This window comes from Ambystoma mexicanum, chromosome 10 (assembly GCF_040938575.1).
Source record: "Ambystoma mexicanum isolate Mex_15411 chromosome 10, UKY_AmexF1_1, whole genome shotgun sequence".
NCBI lineage: Eukaryota > Metazoa > Chordata > Amphibia > Caudata > Ambystomatidae > Ambystoma > Ambystoma mexicanum.
In genome coordinates this window covers 114,828,166-114,852,643 of record NC_090932.1, presented here as the reverse complement: position 1 = coordinate 114,852,643, position 24,478 = coordinate 114,828,166, and positions in this window count along the sequence as shown.

The window sequence follows — 24,478 nt, the reverse complement described above, 5'->3', positions numbered from 1 at the left end:
CGTTCAGTTCACTTTCACTGTACTTCACAGCTGTACAATATTGGCATGCACTATAAAAGTGCACTTCACTAGCCTGAGTAAGTAGACAAGACACAACCCCTGCATGAGAACGGATGGCTGTTGCACTGTGTGAACACACACACATGACTCTAACGCCATCGTAGCGCCGATCTATGCATGTCTTTTGAATACGACATTAGGTCCAGAGCATTCACTTGCGTATTCTCCCAAATAGGTATTGAAAGGTGACTGTTAGAGCAATCAATATCCAGGAATCACAGTGAACCGGGTTCAACAACACACTCAACACGCAGCTGGAACATCATCAGGGGTGAGTAATATCTATCCCCACTTTCTAGACCATGTGTAGCACCACTTGAGTATTCAAGGGGGTCATCCCAGTGGTACACTAAGCATCCACTTGTTTCTACATATAGACACTACCCGAATGAGAAGACCGGTGGAACACAATTGAAACAGGTTACCATCTAAGACAATCCGCGGACTACAAAGATTGACATACTGAGAGGTAAGCGATCCTCACTCCATGTCATGAAACATTAGGAAACAAAACTTGTAGACAAACATTATATTGATAGTTCCCCTTTTATATGCATTCCCCTTTTAGGGAAGAGAAGTCTGAAGAGTTTGCAGTGCCAGAGTCAGAACTGAGACGCCCTCCATGCAGTAACCGAAGGAGCACAAGACAATTATTGACAAAAGTGTCTTTTTTACTAAATTGTTCCCTGCATCACTAATAGACATAGGGAAGTCCTGAAGAAAGCAGAGAGTGAGCCCACATCCACTGAAACCGGTAGACAAGAAGTGGCTTGGCTTGACGAACCAATCCCCAGAACCCACATAGAGTTATTATTTCAGTGTAAAAAGTATTAAGGATTAGGCATTGAGAGATTTATGGAAGAATTATCCTTCACATGAGTTTAATCAGCTGCTTTTTTTAACACATTGTGATAAGTCACCACATATGGAAACAATAACATTAAACTTATTTATATTGATTTCCATGATCAGTGTGCACTTTGTTTTTAGCATTCGAGGAAAGTAATGAGAGAGGATAGGGCGAGCCCTCTTCTATCCCCTAACCCTTGTAGGCGATGCAGTAGCGCACTACTAGGGCAAGAACAATTACTTTAGGGACAGAGAGAGCTTTTTATAGGGACAGTGAGTTATCTATAAGGAACTTAGCTTGAGGAATAATTTTGAATAAAGATATTCTGCCTTTTGTTGTGTTACAGTAGTATGGGTGGAGACAGGATTGTCAACCTAGAGACTGTAGTTGTGTATAACCCGTCTTTTTTCCATGTCATTAGTTGACATTGCCCATTTGGGCTGAAATAGACCCATTTTCCTTCATAATTTCTGGGTTTCCTGGGACATAGGAACTTTGTTCCTTCTGGCGCATATCGCTGGCCTTCACAAAGTCTCTTATTTCTTCGTCAGTTAGGTCTCTGGGCTTCCATCCTGGCTCGACATTGAACTTGACCTTCATTCCTATGGCTTTCTTTGCAGTTTTCTGGCATTGTGAGATTATTATCTTGATAACACAAAATCCTAGTAGTTTCATCAATAGCAAGGCTCCCAGGAACTTGAATATGTCTGCCATCCATTGTGGGACCCATGAAAATAGTAATCCAAACCAGATGTCATCATCTACTACGTCAGTTTCATCGATCATCTGGTTCTGCAGGTTTGTCAGCATACCTATGGCTTCTGTTAAAGTTCAATTTTGTTCATCATGCGAAGGTATAAATGTGCAACATGATTCTCCTATTTTTGCACAAACACCTCCATCCATCACTGTGATCATGTCAAGTACATATCTGTTCTGGAGGGTCATCAGTCGGATCGCTCTCAACTCTTCCTTGATCACATTGAATGCTTTTGTGGTTGTGTTGATGGTCTGTAATAACTCCCATCCGGTAATTTGTAGCCATTCAGTGTTTGCTCCAACCTCGAATCTTGGCATGATGATTGTTGTGAACACTGATGAGGCGAGGCTAAACAGCCTGTGTTCATATGGGGTTGTGTGGAATGCTTCTTCTGATTTGGCAGAGAAGTAATTCTCTCTCTTCATTCGGGATACCAGTTCCACTGATCTCCTTTTCCTTAGGTGAGCATCTGCTTTCGGGAAACTGTCAATACTCAGGTCACTTTTCAGGATCACTAGTTCTGGAACGTGGATGTTCCCTAATGTGCATATGCCTCCCCAGTTTCTCGGCAGTCTTATGTATGCTTTGGATCCACAGGCCTAATAATGATCCATCATTACTGCAGTTCTGTGAGTCATTCCTGGAGCTTCAAAAATGTGTCCGTAGTTCTGATTTTCTTCCATCTTCCTTGTGACATTGTTCCTGAAGCACAATGTTGGGCTTTCCTGTGGCACTATCTGCAAGGGTCCTCCTTTGTCTTCGACCCATGTCAGTAATTTTGTGAGTTTTGGCCATAGAGGTTTGCACAACCTCTGGGAGTTTTCTATTGCAGACTCCAAGGACCATCCATGCTCGGCAGATCACCACTCCTTCTTCCTAGCCGTCTGGTGAAACCACTGTTCCCCAAAACTGCATTTTGCCTCTGTTCTTCCAAATTTGAACCTCTTCTGGAGTTTTTCCTTGGACGTTCAATCTCGGGTTTATTTCCCATCTTATTCCTGCTCCTTTAACTTCAGGCTTTTCATACCTGATCACGTGATTCCTAGTATGAGCTCTATTTCTCGTCTTAATATCCTGAACATAGTCATCGTCATCCCGATAATCTATTTCCGTTGCCCATATCAATGAGGCATCCCTCCCCATGAACTGGCCTCTGGTGTTGCACATTGCTACGTGTGACAGACAGTGTGCTGTCGGCACATCAATTTCTACAGCTACGAAGATCTTGGATTTCGCCATGCTGTACGGTAGAAGTGCACAAACGAAGCATTTTCCTTCTGAAGTTCGTCTTCCTACTTCTTTCATGTGCTGGTACCAAATGTTGTTTCCTAGATGTGCTGTGCTGTCCAGGTAGTCGTTCAGTTCATTGTTATCTTCATGTATGCTTCTCTTGATTCTCAGTGTCTTCCTGTAGTTTGCTATAACTACATCCCTAAATGCGTCTGCATGGCTCTTTCTTGCTGGAGGACTCTCGGGCATTCTGGTCCAAGGTACAGGTCTCTTTATCGGCATCAATGGGGTAGATGGAGGTTTTGAAGTTCTCTCCTTTTCTTCTTGCATTCTTTTTCTGCCCTCTATAAGTGCCTTTATCAACCACCACCCTGTCACTGGCTCAGTGTATGGCTCTTTCGTGGGCCTGGTACTTGTCCCTCGTGTTGGAACTTGTCTGCTTGTCAATACAGTCTCTGTGGTTTTATTTTTCAGTTCCTCATGTAGTTTCCTTGCTCTAGCTATGTAAGGGAATAATAATTCCACTAACATTTGTGTCCATGCGGAGAGTTTTTCTGCAGCCGCTTCTGTTTTCTTAAGAGTTTCTACTATGACTGCTTCTGTTGGTCTTTCCCTTGATTCTTCTTGTTTTCTCTCACTATCTTCTATGAAGGTTGTTACGGTTGGCAGTCTTGTACTCTCTGCTGCTTTCGTCTGAGGTTCTGTGGCCATTGACACTTGGCCTGGTTTGTGTGCATTCAGTGTGTGTGTGCGTGTGGGCGTCAATGCTTTGTTTTCATGCTTTTCGTGCTGGCCCTGTCTCCAGCTTTTCTCTTCATTTGTTACCTCAATTGTGTATGTATCACTGCTAATTACATTCATCTTCAGTTCATTTACCTTACCATCAGATTTTCTTGGGAGTGGAATGACTATATAGGGTCTGAGTGCTTTTGTGGGTTTCATGAGTACATCGTCAGGTGGGTGCACTGAAATTGGAACGCTTTGTGCACCAATAAAAATTGCAGTTCTGATTGTCAAAGACAGCAAAATTATGATAAACACAACACAATGCATAAGTACATAATAGTGCGGTAAGTAAGGCGGCAGCATTTTCTTCCAGAGAAGCAAGAGTGCCCCTCTGCCTGTGGGCGGACCAGGTTGCCGTTCTGGGCCCCCATCTTGATAATTTACCAAAGGTCACTGCTATTGTTTTTCCTCACTTAATATTGTTCTTTGCACAGTTTGTGTCATAAAGTGTCAAGTGTGTCACAAGTGTCACCCCTCTTGCGGAAGGCAATTGTCTCTTGATACAGGATACAGTTCCTTTGCTACTATGGGAAAAATAAATTAGACTAACATTTCAATGAGATGCTTTTTACTGTGCATGTTCAAAGTATGTGAGCTCCCAGTCCACCCCCCAAATCTGGATACTGGTCAGTATGATGCAGTAAGAAAAATGGCCATCAAAATAAAAAAATAAAAAAGGTGAAGTTCTTGTCTCTGCCTCCTCGATCTGTCCCTCAGCAGAAAGTTTCCCTAGAATCTCCTCAGATACTCCCTCTGAAAGTTAGAAAGTTCCACTTGTAACATTATATCATGGAGGAGCAGTCCCATCTGTGCGACATTAGCTGGATCTCTGATGAAGGTGAGGACGTCAACCTCGATAGGTCACCCCACCATCTCTGGAAAGTCAGTGATTATGCAAAAAAGGACATTATGTGCCAGTCTCCTGTCTTCGAGTGACAGGGACATTTGCCTTGCCTTGCTGGGTTCAGGATTACAGGCTCTTTTCTTGACGTGAACAATGTTTGCACTGTCTGGACGCTTGGATTGCGACCAGTATACTAATTTTGTTCAAAAGCTGGCTCAAATGTTCAGTATTTGCTGGATCTCGAATAAAGGTCAAAGTGTCTGTTGTTCTCCCGACAATAGATGGGCACTCTTCGATTATGCGAAAGAAAAGCGTATTGATGAGTTCATCTAGAATCGTCTGTGGTGGAAGCATTTGTGTCCTTTTCACTGTACTCTGGTAGTACAATCAAGGCTTCCGCTATGACAGTAAGCAGTTGCCAAATTACTTTTTCGTTGGCAGGATCTTGAAGAAAGTCTGTGACACTGGTGACTCTCCCTACCAGTGATGGATATGACACCAGTACTAGATGGAAGTAGGTGAGCACGTCCTTTGTGATGTTTCTACTGGGGGACACCATAAGTGCTGTCAAACAAAGTCTTGGTACTGGATGACTCAGGATACCCTATTTGCTTTCGATGAAAGAGTTCTTGATCACGGTTTGTTATAGTCTTTTCCTCAACCAGGCTTAAGTGTGACTTGGTTCAAAGGTTTGTGTTAACAAACGTGTTGTGGCTTATATGCGCAATTATCTTCTTCACCCTGCATCTAGGATGCACAGAGTGTCCGTTTTTTATGTCCTTATCCACTTTTTTGCTTAGAGGAAATGTCCAAGTTAAGCCACACTTGCAAAAGGGTTCATTTTGTCTTAGCTTTGCTGCTCATGCATCCTTCTTCCTCGTCATGGATCTCATCTGCACGTGAAGTGGTTCTTCCCTGTGGTCTGTGGTTTCTTCGCGGTGGGGTGCAGCTAGGGGGCTTTCTCCGATATGGGGCTTAATGTCATTGAGAAAAATCCATCCTCTCCTGCCCTGCAGTTTTACAGCTGACGGAGTGCAGTCCTCTACGATGAACGGATTATTGAATCTTGGCTCGTCCCATCTTTTCCTCTTGTGGTTTTTCACAAGCACAGCATCTCCAGGGAAGATAAGTGGAACACGTAGACCTTGAACTGAGTCTGTGCTGCACCCTTTTCGTCGTCGTTGCAGTTGGTCTGAAATTACAGTAAGGCTGGATGTCATGCAGTTCAGGTACTTTTGCATTTCGGATTCCAGGACCTCTTGGGTTGACTGGGCATCACATCTAGCTCTGTCTGGAGGGGTTAGGGGAGTATTCATTCTCCTTTCTGTGACTATCTCGTGCAGTGTAAAATGATGGTCAGAGCCTGGTTGGTTCCAAAGAGCATACAATGCCAATGGAAGGCAGTGCAACCATCCCTTCTTTAGAGTAAGCTTCAACTTGGCTATCCTTTCCTTTAACAAGTCGTTGAGCCTCTCACAAATCCCATTACCTTCTGGATGATACGTCGACGAAAACTTGTGCTTTATACCAAGCAACAAGCTAATCTGCTCAAAGACTGCATTTACAAAATGAGCCCCATTATCTGATCTCATTGCCTCACACACCCCTCACCTAGGGAACACTTCCCTCACTAGGAATTTGGCCGCACGGGTAGAGTCTGGGTGTGTACATGGACCTGCTTCTATCCATCTAGAGAATGGACACACCACTACAATTAAGTATCTGTACCTGTTGCACACTTGTATCATTTTGACATAGTCGATATGCAAGTGCTGAAAAGGCCCATTTGGCCGGGGGATGACTCCTCTCACTACTTTTAATGTGTGCCCAGCTGTGAATTGCTGGCAGATTATGCAGTTCACCATAAAGAATGCAACATGCTCAGCTAAATTCAGTATGAACCAGTCTTCCGCGAGCGTTGCTGCTAGATTCTCTTTTGACATGTGCATTGGGTAATGTAATAGCTCCAATGTTATTTTTAGTAGGGCTACAGGCATTAATGGTTTACCAGTGCTGTCTCGCCTCCACAATCCGTCGGAGGGGTTTAAGGAGCACCCTCAACGTTTCCACAGGTTCTGCTCGTCCTGCGGTGCCTCCCCTTGAAGCTCCATTAGTTGTGTTTGTCCCAGATTGCCATAGGCTTCAGGTGTGGTTCGTGCCACCATCATTCTCTCAGGGGAGCACGCCACTTCCACTTCCATGACCGTCTCACTTTTGGATGCCATACGCTTGGCTTCCGTGTCTGCTGAGTGATTTCCTCGTGACACAAAATCTGTCCCTTTCATATGGGCAGCGCATTTCACGACCGCTATGCCCTCTGGGAGCTGTAGTGCTTTAATCAATCTGTCCAATAAGGCTGCGTGCTGCACTGGTGTGCCGCCTGCTCGGAGGTAGCCCCTCCTTTTCCAGCGTGTTAAACCTGCGTGCACTGTCGATATCACGTAGGTGGAGTGACAGTACACTGTTACTTCCTGGTCTGCGTGACTCTCAATGGCGAGTATCAATGCCAATAATTCTGCAGCCTGTGCTGAATAATGAGATGGTATTCCTGCACTGACGAGTACTCTAAATTCTATGTTTGCTATGTGTTTCATTACAGCAATGCCTGTGTATTTTTGTCTGTCACTTTGTTCGATTCACGAAGACCCATCAATAAAGACAATCACTCCACCTGCCAAGGCATTCTCTTTTACCCTGGGGATTTCATCATAGAATTCTTCATAGTTTGCACAGTCATGTATCGGTTCTCCTTCAGTGACTGGCTCTGCTATGAACGTGGCTGGGTTCACTGTTTTACATCAGACTATTTTGATCGATAGATTTGATATGATCACTTCATAAGTAGAAGCTCTCTGAGACGTCAATGTGCCCTTTTGTTTCTCTAAAATGGCAAATAATGAGTGTCCGATGTATAACGTCATGTAACATCCCATTACAATGGTTGTCACCTTCTCTATGGCGAACGCTGCGGCAGCTAAACTTTGTTTGCATGGTAATAGGCCTTTCATTACTGGGTCCAGGTTCCCACTGTAATATGCCAGGGGCTTGTACCCCAACAAGGTTCTTTGAGCGAGCACTGCCTTCATAACGCTGCCATCTGTGTGTGAGAACAGGTAGAATTCTTCTGCATAATTATTAATTCCTAGAACTGGAGCCATACAAATCACTCTTTTGAGTTCCGCAAACTCTTTTTCCATCGTCTCAGACCATTCAATCTTTTCCTTTGTCACCTGGGCCTTCTTTAGGGCCTGGAGCAAGGCCTCGCTATACGAGCTGTAATCAAAAACCCATGCTCTAACATAGTTGCACAGGCCTAGAAAGCTCTGCATTTGCTTTATCGTGTGTGGCTTAGCCGTGTTCAATATTGCTTCAGCCCTTTCTGGGGTCACCTTCTTCCCTTAATGTGAGATTAGTTGGCCTATGTACAACACCTCCTGTTGACAATATTGTAACTTTTCCTTGTCAACCTTATAGCCTTTCTCAGCCAGTATAGTCAATAGCTGAACAGAATCGTGTCTGCATTGCTCTTCTGTGGTGCTGCAGATTAGGATGTCATCCACATACTGCAAGATGACACTTTCTAATGCAATATTGCTTAGGTCCATTTGTAGGACTTGAAAATTGACGGGGACTCAAAATGCCCCTGTGGCAACCTTGTGCTTTTCAGACGCATTTGTCTGAATGTGAATGACGTCAGATCTTGTGAGTCACGGTGCAACAGGATTGAGAAAAAGGCATTTTTCAAGTCAATCAGCGTGAAATATATTTCCTCGACTAGTATATTACATAGGATTGTGGACGGATTAGGGACTAGAGGGAACTTGGCCTCAACAATATTGTTTAATGCTCGCAAATTATGGATTAAACGCCAAGACCCTCCCTTTGATTTTTTGACACGATCAATCACTGTATTACATGGTGACTCTTACATCACTAAGATGCCCTGGTCTACCATGGCGGAAATTGTCTTTGCGGTCCCTTCATCCGCCTCTCGGGACATGGGATATTGTCGGGCTCTCGGTAAAATTGCTCCTGGTTTCAGTTTAATTTTCACTTCTCCCACACCCTTCAGGAGGCCTACGTCATAGGGTCCTCTAGTCCATACTGAGACAGGCACCTGGGCCATGTCATCATCAAAGTATTCCCGACGTATCAACGCCAACATCATTCTCTGAGGCACTTCTCTTTTGATCATTTTTACCCAAAAGATTAGACTCACTTCCACCGTTGTCTCTTCTGAGTCTGGTTGCTCTTCAAACAGATCGTCATCAGTGATGTCAGTCACTCAATACCCTTCTTCAATGGCGATAATCGCGCACCATTGTCTGCCTTCATCATCATAGCCTTCGACCAATGCTACTTTCCCTCGCATTGCTGTAGTATGTATCATCAAGGGAAATACTTGTCCCTCCACTTCATGCGTTGGTATTCTTGGTCTGAATAAAAACTCATCAGGGGTTCTCATGACTCTATCTGCAAGGACTGGCAATCCCACCATAAGTACACGCATGCCATATGCGAAAACCACTGGCTCCAGCGGTATAGCTCTCATGGCTATGTGTCCTAAATATGCTCTAATCATTTTGCATACGTTTGAATAATGCATTCCTGGAGTTGAGCATATTATGCCCTCCATGAATGAGATTGTCATGTTCAATTTTGTCATTAAGTCTTGACCCAAATTGTTTACTGGGGTCTGAAGTGAATACAACAAAGGTACATTCATTTCGCACTCTCCTACGGAGACTGGGAGCGCGTCTGTATAGGGAACTCGACTGTGAGCTCCTGTAAAACTCTGAGTATCTATGGCCTCGCCGGACAAGGAAAACTTGCCTTCTCATATGCTTGAGCGTCTTGCACCCGTGTCAACTAGGAAGGAATATTCTTTACCCCCCTATGACGACATTCACCGTAGTTTCCCTATTAGGGTCTGGTGTCACTGATAGGATAGAGCACATCAGGATACCCAGTGAGCTGTCCTAGTTCACATATAAGTTTGGCCCACTGTACACTTGTGGATTTTCTCCATTCCCAGGGTTGCCTCCCCTTCTGGAGTTTGTGCCCTGAAAAGGTTGCGGTGGAGCCTGTTGGGATTGCCCTTGTGGCAAAGTTCCCATGTTAGGTGGTTGAACCCCTTGTTGCGTACCTTGCTGCATGCCCTGATGTGAGACTGTAGGTGGATTCGCCGTGCCTGCTCTCATTCCTAGGCTATTTTGCCACGTGCCTAGACTTCAGCACGTGCGAGTCAAATGCCCTGTCATTCCACAAAGCCAACATACTGGCAGTGGTCAGATTATTTGTCCATTGGACATATCTGAATTACCATTTTGCACGTTTGAAAGCCTCCTTGATTACTTTGGAAACCTCCCTGATTGCTCTGCCATCCTCTTCCTCTAAATCCTCTTCCCCTTGGGTAGGATCCTATGTTACCCTGGTTGTTCTGTTGTGGATTAGCTCCCTGTTCCATGTTTTGTTCGGCTGGGTTAGTTAGCATGGCATACTTTGATAATTTCTTTTGCACCAGCTTCGCTTCCTCACCCTTTTGAGTTGCCTCCTTTTTCCGATTCTTTTCTTGTAACAATCTACAGTAATCTGCGATAGTTAACTGTATTTCAACCGAAGGTTTAGCCTCAACCCCTACCAATTTCTTGAGCTGTTTTTGCACTGGTTCTGGCAATCCTTGGCACAATATGTGGTAAAACACTGACATAGATTTCGTCCAAGATTCATGCGTTTCGACTATCCACGCGTCTTGGAAATTCTGGATATAAATTAACAGATCTTCCGACTCCTTCATTTTTCAAGTCATTATAGCTCCCATATCGGAAGTGTCTGGGTAAAGCACTCCTAGCGCTTTCCATACTGCTGCTCTGCAATTGTTAAATGGTGCTCTGTCGTGTGCAGTGTTAATTGTGGGTACACCAGGGTACTCTGCCCTTGTCCACACATCGTCTGCTCTCTCACCAAGTATGGCGATCAGGAGACTTTTAATGTCCCCTATTGCGAGAGTGACTCCCCCGTCATTTTCTCTAACTCATGTATCCACTTACCGGCTCCCGATGTCAGCATCAGAAGCTTGTTTTTCAAGTTTTCGCGATCCATTTGTGGCCATGGAATATATTGTGGCCTTGCTCCCCCTTTTCTAGTAGCGGAAATTGGAATGCGCAGCCTTCTTTCTCTTCTCTCATAGCTCTCCTGTCTATCGCAGGTGTAATATTCCCGCCTCGCTGTCTACCTGGCAGTGTCCTCAATCTGTCTACATAGGCGGGTGCTGACACCCCCCTCTGACCATGGGGTGTTCCTTCATGCCGGACAGACTCGAGGCGGACTCGCTAGCATCTAACCATCGTACCCCTTTGTCCCTTGGGAGCCGCCTTTCGCGCCGTCTCCCTTCTTCATTTGCCTCGCGCTCCATCTCCTCTCCGGAGTCTGACATTGATTGTTCCCAATTCACGCAACTCCTTGTGTCATCATCATTTTTACTGATTTCTAATCTGTCCAGGGACAGCTTCCTACTCCCACTACTTTGGTTGACATCCTCAGTGTCGTACAGCTGAGTGCTTTCCAAGCGCTCGTCTTCCCCCTCTCCTTGGGATATTTGTTCTAGCCCCATTTCATCATATATTTTATCGATCGTTAACCTGATGCTTCTGGTGTCGAAGTCATCTTCAGTATCTGCCCTAGCCGTACCTGGTACTGAGTCTTATGCAGGAAAGAATTCTTCAATGTCTTCCCAGTCTACAACTGGATCAGGTTTTTTAACTTCCCTTTCCAAATATTCGAGATCGCGTGCCCTCTGTCTGTGCCTACGTTCAATATCATCATCAAATTCTATGCGTTTCCTCACCTCTTCTCTGACCTTATCTTCTTCCCTTCTCCTTTCATTTCTACGTTCATCTGCCCTTCGAACTTCCTCATCTCTTTGTCTCCTTATCCTTTTTTCACGTACCTTTTGCTCTTCTTCCAACCTTTGCTGTTTCTGTCTGTCTTGGTCATAGGCTGCTCTCTGTTTGCAATCGAGCTGCTTTTCTTGCCGATCGCGATATAGCTGTTCTCGCCTCAGCCTATCTTTCCTTCTTGTCATTTCATCCCTTAACTCCTTCTCTTTCTCCCTTCTCTGTGCCTCATCTAACCTCTCTTTAGGTCTCGCATCATCACTTCCTTTTCCATCGAGTTTCAATAATATGTGTCCTCCCATCCATTTGTCTTTTGCGAATGCTATTTCATCAGTTCTGCTTTCACTTCCTTTCCACTTTTCTCCCTGTCTCTCCTTATCGAGAGATGCACTTGTCTGTGCCTGATCCTTTCTTTCATCATCGTGTCTCTCTTTGTCCCTCGGGATTGCGGAGGTAAGATTCTTGTTCTGATCCTTCCCTCGATTTTCGTCACTACTGTAAGCAGGTGACTCATATGCGGGGTTGCTATACACTGTGGCAGCTTTAAACTCTCTCAATGGGTAGAGTCCCTCAGACTTACTTCCCTCGGTGTCTGCTTCAGGCGGGGCAGGTGGCGTGGTAGGAGTCTCACCCCCCTTAGTGCATACATTTAATATCCAGTCTGTTGGTGGCTCTTCCTCCTTTGACTGTTTGAACATTTTTCAAAGTTCTAGAACAGCAAGGTGTTTTTCTAGATTCTTGCCTGTATATGTGGCATGCAAGTAAGTTGTCATATGCTGTAAGATGGCTTTAGATAAGGACCCATTTTGTGGCCACGGCATAAACATCTTTTGGGCGGTAACCTTAACCCACTTGGTGCTATATTTCTTAAGCTTGGGTGCATGCTTCGGCAGTTGCTTACCTAAGTGCGCTAACGGAGTAATGTCTTCTATGCTTAGATCTGTTCTATTTTCCTCTTATACAACACTTTTCAATGCTTTCATGAAACTTTAACACTGCCAACAATATGAGCGAGCACCATACACTGCAAGCTCCAATCCAATTTTTTCCCCGCCAAAATCTTTTATCTCACCAATTTACTCAAAAACATCAATTTGTGTGTGATTCCCTCTTCACTATAGAATCGCGTAAAATCCTAATCAGTTCTAAACACCAACGAGACAAATATTCCTTACATGTGACACATAACAGAACATGTACGACAGACATTTAACAGAATAGACAGACACCAGCTGGACACAAATATCTCTGCCTCTAATTTTTTACCCCAACATGGAGTTTAAACAAACCCCGTTCATGACGTCTTTAAACGTGGTGGTAGCCTAGTCGTCCCCTATAATGTGGGGCTCTGAGTTCACATTTCTTCTGACCGCTATATTAAAGCACAAGAATAAGGCAAATCCTCTCACTTCTTCAGGTGTCCGCCCTGGTATCCTCTCTCTTCTCAGGTGCCTGCCCTGGTATCCTCTCTCTTCTCGGGTGTCTACCCCGGTAACCTCTCTCTTCTCGGGTGTCTACCCCAGTAACCTCTCTCTATTCAATTATTCTCAAGTCACTATCCCCTTATATATATACAGTCTTCTCGACTTCTGATTATTTTATTTTTTCACCTCCCCCCGTTACCTTTTCCCTTACTTGTTCTAATGCCTATGACATTTGCCAAAGAATTCAATTTCTGTTTCACTCACCGTTCGCATCGTTCCTCTCTGGACCCACGGGATCACTGCCTCCGTTACCACCTCCTTCAGTCTTTCGCCTGATCTGCTGCCCGTAGGAATGGGAAGGGTTATGTTTTTAAACCGAGACCCTTCAGGCCCTCTGCAGTTTTGGATCAATTTATACTACCATTTCCACGGGAAGCTTCACAGTCTACTCAGCCAAATGGCAAAGGACTTGTGATATTGCCAAAGACCTAGAGTTACTTCATGTCACCGGTCAATAGGTGTATTTTTTTAATCAATAATCAATAATTGATGGTGAAAACCATCCTCTCCGCTACCAAGTGTACAGGAGGGCGGAGTAACCTCTGACGGGTCCATAGGATCAGAGCTCACCCTTGAGTACTTTAGGACGAGATAGCTGCACCTTTAGGAGGATGGGGTGCGGGATCCTCTTATTCCAACACCAATCAATCAGGAAAACTCAATGGTTTGGCAAAGGGAAGTCAGTTTAATGACAAGTACAAAAAACGGGGAAACATGGAAATCAACAGTGATGCGATCGCCCGTCTCGCTCCAACTCCCAAAATCTTCAGACAGCAATAGTTATAGCAAAAATTCATCATCATTGACGTGTAACACTCAAAAGTTTGTCAAACAATTCTATTGTTGGAAAAGGTAACTTAAGTATAGGTGCTATATCTGTATATGGTAACAGAGTGTGAGGAATGGAAAACTCTTATCGGGTGGGCGTCTACGCCCTTCCCTCTACTTTACTCATGCGAGACGTCACTAAAAGTACAACGTCCCTTTGGTTCTACTATCTATAGGACCCTAGATTATTTGGTCCATTGTGATTGGGTCAGTTACACTCCTAGGCATACATCTCCACTTTAATTAGCAGCATGCAGAATGGTCACCCAGATGCGGCAAGCCCCAAGATTCGCCCTGCCTCCCTTCCATCAATCAGTGTTTTATTGCTATGTGTCAATTAGTTGGCTGTGTTCGGCCTTGAAACTGTAGCTTCTTATCAGTAAAAGTTATGGCATCTCCTGGGATTGGGTGACATCAGACATTGGTACCTCTTCGCGCCTGGCTGGTCACATGTTAGTACACTGTGAATCTGCTTCTTTTTCCCTCTATTTGTGCATTTAATTCTCCTTTAGGCCCGACACCTGCATGGGCCTCCTTATCTCGACCTTCGTGGGGCTGGCTGCTACGTTCTTAAGATACTGTCTGCCTCCCTCACTTGGTTTGACCTCGACTTCCCAGGCACGAGCTGCCTCTTGCTGAGTTTCAATCCTGGCCTCCCGTCTTGCCTTTGGCTGGAACATGAATCCTGGCCTGTTTGAACCCCTTAGTAACCTAGCTTTAATTCTGCTATTGTATGAAGGGGATTCAAACTTATATAATGTGCTTTGTTGAGGTAGGTACATAGTTGCTGCTTGCCGCTCTATTCCTCTACTAAGCATAGCAAGCCGCAATATTTTCTTAGCATCTTGCGTTTCAAGCATATGTACAGGCGTTAACTGGTTGGATATTTCCATCCGGCTTTACAGTTACGTTTCTTTATATTTCAACATTGTCTCTTCTTCTGAGTCCACTACACCATTATTCATAACATTTCGTCTTTGCGTGTCATCTTTCGGTTGTCGTTTTGTTCATCTGTATATCTGTCCAGGTCCTTGTGACGTCACCATTCGCCTTCAATTAAGGCCCTTTGGGTCTCTTCGGGGACAGTTTGTAAGTAGACCTCATTTCGTGTCAGCTGCTGGTACGGTTGTCTCAATGGGTACCTTACTGCCCATGGTTGTCTGGTTATTGGCACTTCGATAGGTATTGCTCTTCTGATGGGCACTGGGCAGAGCCCTACTGCGGCTCTCTGCTGGTTTATTTGCTCATCATACGTCACATATCTCGGTGTGTACGTTCCTGGTACTTCCAAATGGATGGCTGGAGTGCAGGCCATATCTGGGTCCTCCTCTACATGGGCTCCTATTGGTTGCCTGCTCATTTTCTGCCTTCTTGTGGCACATGGGTCTTCATTTAGGAAGATATCTCTGCTGTCCATATGGAGAGGAAGGCTAGCTCAGGGGCAACTTTGTCTTGGAAGCAAGACAACGCAATGCAACACAGGTCTGAATCCTGATTCAGCACTTAGAAACCACTCGTTGGTATTAAGCGCTTATAAAAGAACAATTATAATTAATCAGAATCAGCATGGCCATGTGATTTAGGGTGATAGCGTTGCTGTTTTAAGCTTGACCATGCAGAGTATATTACATTTAGCGGATAGTTTTGCTTTATGAAAGTCTGAGCATTTAAAGTGCAGTCTATGCAACTTAGGGTTTCGTTTTGATGAGTTGTGTATGGTATGTGTGATATAGGGTCATAACTCTGCTCTCTATCACTTGACCATGTATGATGCAGGACATGTGATTTAGGGTGATGGCGCGGTTATCTAAAGCCTGAGTATGTATATCAAATGCAACTTTGGGGGGAAAGTTCTGTGTCTTAAGCCGACCTAGTACAGTTCAGTGTGTTCAGCTTAGTGGGATAGTTCCGACCATGTATGGTATGCTATGTACAATTTAGGGGGATAGCATCTCTGTCTAAGTCCTGACCACATACTGTGCGGGACATGCACTTTAGGAATCAACTTAAGGCATCCAAAAACAGCACACAGCCTAGCTAGCCATATTTAACCCCAATGCGACCCAGTCTTCTGGATAATTAGATATGGCCAGTAGTCAATTACTGTACATAGGTTTGTTCCAAACCCGACCAAATCTAAAAATAGAGCACATTGTTGCTTTCTCTTGATTGTCTCAAAGCATTTTTTCCCCATAATGTTATGGTATGTGCAATTTGTCCAGAATTCTTAATATGCTCTGCAACATGAAAGAATATATTGACCATGCAAGTGGTGGCAGCATCACATCAATTCACATCAGTGTCAAGGACAACAGAATTGAAAATCGCAAAACAATTGCTACTTCCCCATAATCACAGGGTGACCATTTAATTCCTACTTATGTAATTGAAAAACATCATATTTTTCTCTTAAAAAAAATCAAACCTTTATACTTGGAGCGTGATGAGCTTTGTTTTTTTCCGCAAATTAGTTATTTCTTTATTGAATGCAGGAATTCAGTGTTGTTTGGTTTTCCAAAATCCCCTCCCGCTTCCGTCTTGCTCCACGGGGTGAGATTGCATTTTGCAGACAGATTCATTGTTGAAACCAAAATATTGGATACTATTTTCCTTTTCAAAGAGGAAGTTAATTGGTCAAAACTGCAACTCATGGTGAAATATCGGGCATGCAGAGTCTCCTTTCTCTCTTCTCTTTGCTGCACTCGGTCTATCTTTTGGATAAAGAGGGTTGGAGAGGAGGACTATCTTGCATTTAGAAACTCTTACATCTCCAGACATCATTCTTTACTGCTATATCTTTAGCATGTATGACAACATTATTGCTGCTCTGCAGGAGTACACGGTTGAGTAGTGGATTACTATCTCCTACTCTGCCTCGTGCTGATACTAAACCAGTAGAAATCTCAGTCACAAAGGTGAAAGAGGCACCACATCACTGGTATATTTCATTTACCTCTTTATGGGAGCATGGGCAGAGGGCAGGCTATACACTTCAAGAGGCATGTGAGCAGGCACAGAAAAAGTCCAAACAACAATGGAGATTACCCAGGTTTATAGCGCCGGGAGTCCTGATTCTATTAAAGACACTGAGGCAAGCATTATGTTTAACTCTTTAATGCCACTCTTCACATCAACTTCTTCAAAACATAACCTTTTTCCTGTTTTACATATTTATATATTACAGGGCCTCCGGTAGATAGCAGTGTTGTAGTTATGGTTAAGTTGCTCAAACCATAGGAAGAGCACTTTTTGGGCAGCTTATAGCTTTATCCCCCATGGACGGATCCTCAGCAAACTTTGGAAATAAAGTATATGGTCCATTTGGAAAGATTCTGCAAAGTTTGGTGCAGTTTTGCCAAGGGGGGCAAAGTTATAGGGGGTCCCAAGATTTGTGGAAATCCTCATAGACGTGAATGGAAACAATGTTTTATTTGCGCCTACAGCCCAAACTGCTGGATGGATTTTCACCAAATATGTGCCAGGAGCAACAGTTTTGTCCTGAAAGCCTGCTTTTGTAAATTTGGTGTAAATCCATCAGGTAGTTTAAAAAAAAACGGCCAAAAATGAGGTACAAAAAAATAAGTTACATCTGGGTCTGGTCTACGGGCTCACTTCCCTATTCAGGCTGCCGACAGCGCCCTGTACCAATCAGGGTCCTGCGTGATGTCCACACACATCAAACTCTGCTGCTGATTGGATGGTGAAAAGCTTGAAGCGCGTCCTATTTTTTTAAATGGTTGCCATGTTGGATCCATGCACAGTGGCCGCTGTCCGTGAATAGCTCCGTGGGGGGAAATTCTGGAAAACACATTTGGGGTTATTTGGTGGTCGAAAGAGGGGTTTGAAAGGTGGGGGTGGAATAAAGATGATATGGGGCTGATTTTATAGGTGAAAAAAGGGGGTTCAGGTGCCACTGAGTCCGGTGTCAATATTGGTGTCGGCAGACATCAATTCAAATGCAGGGGTTCAGGATGAGTTTTGTTATGTGAAGGAGTATTGTACATACTTGTTATATGGTTTAATTCTATTGTATTGGTTGTGTAGCAACACATAGTATAGTAATATGTGTATAGTAATTATAGGTAATGTAGGGGGAGTATACAGTATTTGTAATATGGTGGAATCACAGCATTAAAGTGTTTATAGTATTTATGATTGAAGTGCAATTGAGGGCCGTGCTTCTTGATGTCTCCTCCGCCTTTCACATGACACGGTCAACAATTGTAACCTCATTAATTGGTTACATGATACTATTAGCATCATGGCCCGATCACTGGACAGGCTTATTTGTTTTCCTTACTAACCACCCTTAACAGCTGCAAATGAACTGTTTGTACTCCACCACCTCACGGTGTACCTGCACAGTACCCCAGGGTTTTATCCTTTAATTGTGGCTCTGCCATATCTATTTCGTCCCTCTGGTTCACCTGATGTCTTTCTTTTTTTCCAGTGTCAGTCAATAACACACAGCTTTCCTTAAACTTCCCCGGAACTAATTTTTTTATCCTCATTTTATATCCCATATTGTTTGATCACCATCGAGGCATTGGGCCTCATTACACGGACGCGGTAAGGGTTAACGGTCAGCGTTAATGGTACCGGTGACCATTAACCCTTACCGCCTTACTACGAGGTCCCTTTGCGGGTTGGAGAATTTAACGCCTGCTTTTTGCAGGCGTTAAAAACCAACCCGCAAAGAGACCAGGGAGCTAATTACGGTACCGCAATTTGCGGTGCCGTAATTAGCACCTTCCCCATTCTCATTATACCCTATGGGGCAAAAATGGGAATGGGAAAGGGCAATGGGGGAAAGGGGAATTACCGCCCCACCAACCTTGGAATAGGGCGGTAATTCCCCTTTCCACCAAGGCGGTGCCGGTATTTTACCGGCATGGACCAAGGTGCTAATATCACCTTGGTCCACCGCCGTCCATGTAACGAGGCCCATTGTGTGTGGTTAAACAACTCTGTTTCAATGCTAGCAAGACAGAGATATTTCTTATTGTGATACTTGTGCCCTGTTTTTCTCCTATCCTCTGGCCACTGTCTTAGGTCCCTCTACTCTCATTATCCTGTAAGGCCACAAACCTTGGGGTCATCTTTAAGTGCTTTCTCTTCTTTACTATTTACATGTTGGATCTTGTAAAAAAAAATGCCAATGCTTTCAGCTTGCCCTCCGTACAGGTATTGAAACTTTCCTCACCTTCCCCCAGAAGCTGAACATATGTAGAGCTCTGGTACTGTGTAGGCTGGACTATTGCAACAGCCTCTCCCCTTTGTTGTCTATGCCCTCTTTGGCTAATCTAGAACAGGGCTGCCAGACTTAAACTTTGCCTAAAGCCCAGGGATCATATTGCTGCAGCCCTAATATGTGTACATTGGCTTTGCCCAGCTAGAGCTCTCTGCTGCTGAAACTTCCATTCTGTGATTGGCAAAAGCTTTTTGAAACAAAGAGCGTGAGGCATGTCTCTGTCTTCGGCTGGTTCCCCTCATTCGAACAGCTTTCCTGCTCCTCTTATACTTGAGCTGGACTTAATTAAGTTCCGAAAAATTCTGAAAACTCTGCTGTTGTGTTCCTGTTTGACTTAATAACTTCCCTGCTAACTCATGCCACTGCCACTGAGATGTTGGCCTGGTCCCTCGTGAACCTTACAGCTTCCAGGCGTAATATCTAGTTGACACCAGTACACCCCCCCCCCCTTCAGCACTGCCGTTGTGGGTCTACTGCCTGGTGGCTGTGTACCACGCCCTTGGGACTCTGCCCCAGCAGGTAGCTAGTAGCCTCCCACCTTGGAATCCACTGGCACTTTACTTCTGGGCTCCTATGAGCACATGGCAATCCCTACTCCTCTTTCCATTCATGCACTTCTTTTAGTGCACAATTCATATGTGCATTTATAGCAGCAGTGCATACACTATTTTGGGATAATCAAGGGAAATGCATATGCAAAAGATGTGTAAAACATTTTTAAGTGGCAGTTGCTGTGTGCAGGTTTAATATGGTAGCTTTTTTGTAACTTCTTGGTGGATATATGTGTGACAGTTTCAAAGCAGGCAGTGAGGGAGTGCTAGAAACATAACAGTAAAAAGGGTAGAAGAGCTGTTTTGTGTGAAGGTGTGCACATGCAATCCGGGTTTTTTAATAATGCATGTCCTAGAGAGGGGAATGAGGAGACCGTGGATAGTCATAAATGTCCATGGATTATGGTCTTTATTGTATGCTAGAGAAAAGTATTTGGGACAGAAAATTGTTTATGTGCCTTTTTCTTTTTCTCTAGTATGCACAGTTCCATTAGCCTAGTATAAATGCTAATGGGAATGTTGGAGAATCTCATTGAGTCTAAATACTTTACTGAAAAATGTAAAGTAGATGGATTCTTTAAGCTTATTTGTTTTACCTTTAAACTGTGAAAGGTGGTTCTAAAGGAACATTTTTTGTGTGTTTTGATTTAGTATTTTATTTGCAATTTTTTTCAGAAGATGTCAAGAAGTAATGACCGGGGAGGGAAATAAGTGAAGGGACACCAAACATAGATAAAGAGGGTCAGGTGGACAGGGGAAGATTTTGGGCGTGTGTTAATTTTAAGGAAGGGGGCAGTGTTGCTCATGCTCCTTGTTTACAGCCTCAAAAGCACTTCGAAACTGCTCCCCTCTGCAGAGTGGTGTGTTGCAGTATATGCACACAGTACTCTTGTCTTGGAACAGCTTATTGTATGGCTTGCAAGGTAGCTTGTGGGATTTTATGCCCCACTGGAGTAGGCTAGCATTGGTTGAGGAAATGAGGAAGGGGAAGACAGCGTACTACTTCCTGTGAAAGGAGCCGCCTTTCTGAGAGCATTCCACTGGTTGAATTTAGTGTGGCGGCACATGGAGGTGGTCCAGTAGGAGTACTGCCCAGGTTGTCCATGACTAAGTACAACGTTTCACTCAGTGCATTTCACCTTGGTAGCCTTAGCCTTTGGTACACCCGCAAAGGTGGTAAAGAACCGCCACACCCATAATTTGCTCAGGTTGCTAGAGGTCGCCATTTCCTCTACTTTATCTTCTTGGTCGTCTTAATTGTTTTTTGCATGATTGCACTTCTTCCATTGTGTAGGCCCTCCAGCTGGTGGTGGTTGTGGTGGCTCCTTGGGAGGGGGGATTGCAATAGCTGATGCAATTTTTGAAGATAAATAGCAGTTACGCTAATATTCTTCCAAGCATGTGCTCTATCCTAAATTGCAAATGGATAATGTGTAAAAATAGGTCTAAGCTCTGTGAAAGGATGCATTTTCAGCTTGAACATCCTAGGTGGCCCAGTAGGAGTACTGCCCAGGTTGTCTGTGACTGAGTACAATGTTGCACTCAGTGCATTTCACCTTGGTAGCCTTAGCCTTTGGTAAACCCACAATGGCGGTGAATAACTCCCACACCCATGATTCTCTCTGGGTGCTTGAGGGAGCCATTTCCTCTAATTTATCTTCTTGGTCCTCTTGATTGTTTTCTGCATGATTGTGCTTCTTCTGTTGTGCAGTTCCTCCAGCTGATGGTGGTGGCTCCTGGGGAGAAGATATGTCAATAGCTGATTTCATTTTTTAAGACAAATAGCAGTTCTGTGAATATTCTTCCAAGCATGTGCTCTGTCCTAGATTGAAAATGGATACTGAGTGCAAATAGGTCTAGGAGCTGTGCAAGGGTACATTTTCAGCTTGAAACATCATAGATCAGCTAAAAATGCAGTTTCGAACTGTTTGCGAAGCACAGACTGTTCTCAAAGCGTCGAGCCGTTCATGAACACGTCATCACACAGCACGCGAGTGCATGGTCATGTGACACTGTCTGGAAAGTCTACGATGATGTCAGATGTTCGCGAGCCTCTGTGAATACAAAAACAGTGGAAAAAATTGCAAAAGGTTTGTAAAAGTGTTAAAAATATTGGTAGGAGGTGGGGAATGACACCATTGTAAGGTCAAACTTTCCACATCGGCCGAAGGTGTTGCTATATTGGGGGTAAAAATCCATGAAATTCAGTGAAGAAAATGTGTTAAAGGGATGTTAACATTATGTTTCACTAACAAAAACCTATGCAATTCATTGAAAAAACTTTGTTAAAGGGATGTTATGGCTACAAGTAAAACCGAAATATGCCAGAAACTCACCAGTTATGGTAAGCTAAGCAACCATAACTCATGCCACCACCATGCATTGCTAAGACTAACACCAAAGACATCAAAGATGAAATCACAAATATCATAGATGACATCACTAATGACATCAGATATCTAGGCAACTTCATTGTGTTCACTGACATATCTAGGCCAGGTGTTTTTGTTCACTAACTGTCAGAATATGAACATTGAAAAGGTTCTATATATCTAGACGTTAACCCTATTGAATGTTCTTAAAGTGCTTTCCTTAAGTTGCTGTACGCACCATTCCTCCCACCTATCCTATGAGGTGTCATAAATCCTAAGGGTGGTGCCCATGAGTCTCTGAAACAATTTGCAGCGGCTCTCAAAAGGCCCGGCAGATTCCATTGTTGCCTGAAATTCTGCACACCAATATCTGTAACGACCCCGCCTGCATCAGAGCATGTTCCTGACCCCCGAGTTGCCAAAATTCCAAGGAAAGTTTGATCAAAATCTGAATCCGGGGATGTGAATGCCATGATGGCACTACCATCACTACTTCCGCTCGTTCCCTGTGGACCATCACCAGGGTCCTTACTAGCATGCTGAATGGGGCAAAGGCATAGTGCAGCACGTTCAACCTGGAAGCAAAGCAAAAAGATCTATATGCATAGGGTCTCCAGAGGTTCTGTAAATGTAAGAACACTGGCCTGTGCAACCTCCAATCGCTGGAATCCTCCAGGTACCTGGAGTTCCAGTCTGCTATCACGTTCTGTCTCCCCGGAAGATATTCCACCGCTGTTGCTAACTTCCTCTCCAGGCAATAAGGCCAGAAGTATTTTGCCATCTCCACTAGCATTCGTGACCGAGTGCCCCCTAACTTGTTTTGTATCACACTGCTGAGATGTTGTCCATCTTCAACAGAATGCAGACATTCACCCTGTCTTTGGCAAAATCTTTCACTGTGAATGAACCTGCTAGCAGCTCCAAACAGTTTATGTGCAACTTCAACTCCTCTGCGGACCACTTTCCTCCTGTTTGAAACTGTTCACATCTGGCGCCCCAACCGGAGCTGCTTGTGTCCGATTCTATGACTAATTCTGGCACATCTCCAAAAATGGCTTTGTCTAACGGTACATACTGATGATATCTCACACCCTCTTGCAGGTGCCTGATCTTTAGCCTCGGCAGCAGCCTGCAGTGCAGGGGCCCCTGGAATATCGCTTGGATCGAGGATGCAAACAGCCCCACTATTCTCACTAGATTTCAAAGCAAAATATGCCTTCTGAACTGCTAACCTAAACTATTTCTTTATTGACTTCATCTTCTGTTGGGGCAATTCCAACGTGGCCTTCCTGGTGTCTATCACAATCCCCAGGAACTCCATCCGCTGTCTCTGAACAAGTTCCAACTTCTCCTGATTGACCAGAAATCTGAGGGACATCAGTAGGGCACTCAACCATCGCACTTGGTCCACTAATATTGCTTTGTTCTGCGCTAAGATCAGGACGTCGTCCTGGTAAATAATGACCCTGAGGCCCCCTGTCTCTGATGGCCTCCACCACTGGTCTCATCACCTTTGTGAACACCCAGGGTGCTAAGGCTAGGCCGAAGAGCAGGCACATGAAATGCCAACTGTGCCCACTCCAAAATAAACTCAGGTACCACCTGTGTTCCTGCGCCAATGGGATGGTCAAGTTGGTGTCTTTAAAATCTAGTCTTGCTAGCCAATCTGCCTTACAAAGAACGCCCTTGAGGAGGTGGATACCCTCCATCTTGAAGTGCTGGTACACTAGCCAGCCGCTCAAATCTTTCAGATTGTTGACTGGCCTCGACTTCTCCTTCCTGTGCACCAGGAACATGTTGCAGTAAACTCTCGCTGGCCTGGAAGGACACCACTCTATAGCTCCCTTCTTCAAAAGGCTGCATAGTGTCTGTCGAGGAGACGCTCCTCCTCTCTTGCTATCCAGAGCCGAGCTGGGGCATACACCTGTCACAGGAAACTCACAAACTCTAGCCTAAAGCCTGCTATGGTCTGCAGAACCCAAGCAACTCTTGATAGCTCGTGCCATTTTTATATACACTGTAAGGTCCACCCCCCAACCTGGGGTAACCCTTGTTCTGCGCACTTACTGCTGGTTACTTTCTGCTTTCTGTAGCCTCTGTGACCTCTACAATCACATGGACCTCTTCCTCAGCAGGCAGAAAAGGAATCCTGCTGCCTACTTTCCCAGTATTTGGCTCTGGGTTCCTGGGGCCTTCTTGTTGTGTTGAAGCGACCAGTCGAACTGCCCCTGTGATGACCGGTCCCAGCGAACACCTGTCTGGGAAATATCTTATGAATAGACGTCTGTGCTTTTTCTAGGGCTGTATAGATCCCCATGAAGCGGGACATTTCATTTGCAAAAGCCTCTCCGAAGAACATGTCCTGGGCTGACTCCCCACTGCATAGTTGGCGAGATCCCCCAGTTTGCTGTCTATTTTCAGTAGCAGACTGCGCCACCTGTCTGAAGATAGGACACAGCTGGTGTTACCCACAAAGAATACTGCTCTCTGCACCAAACTGCCAGGGTGGCTGCGTCTACAGGTTCACCGGTATCCCTAGCTCTTTCTGCTAAATCCATTATTTTAG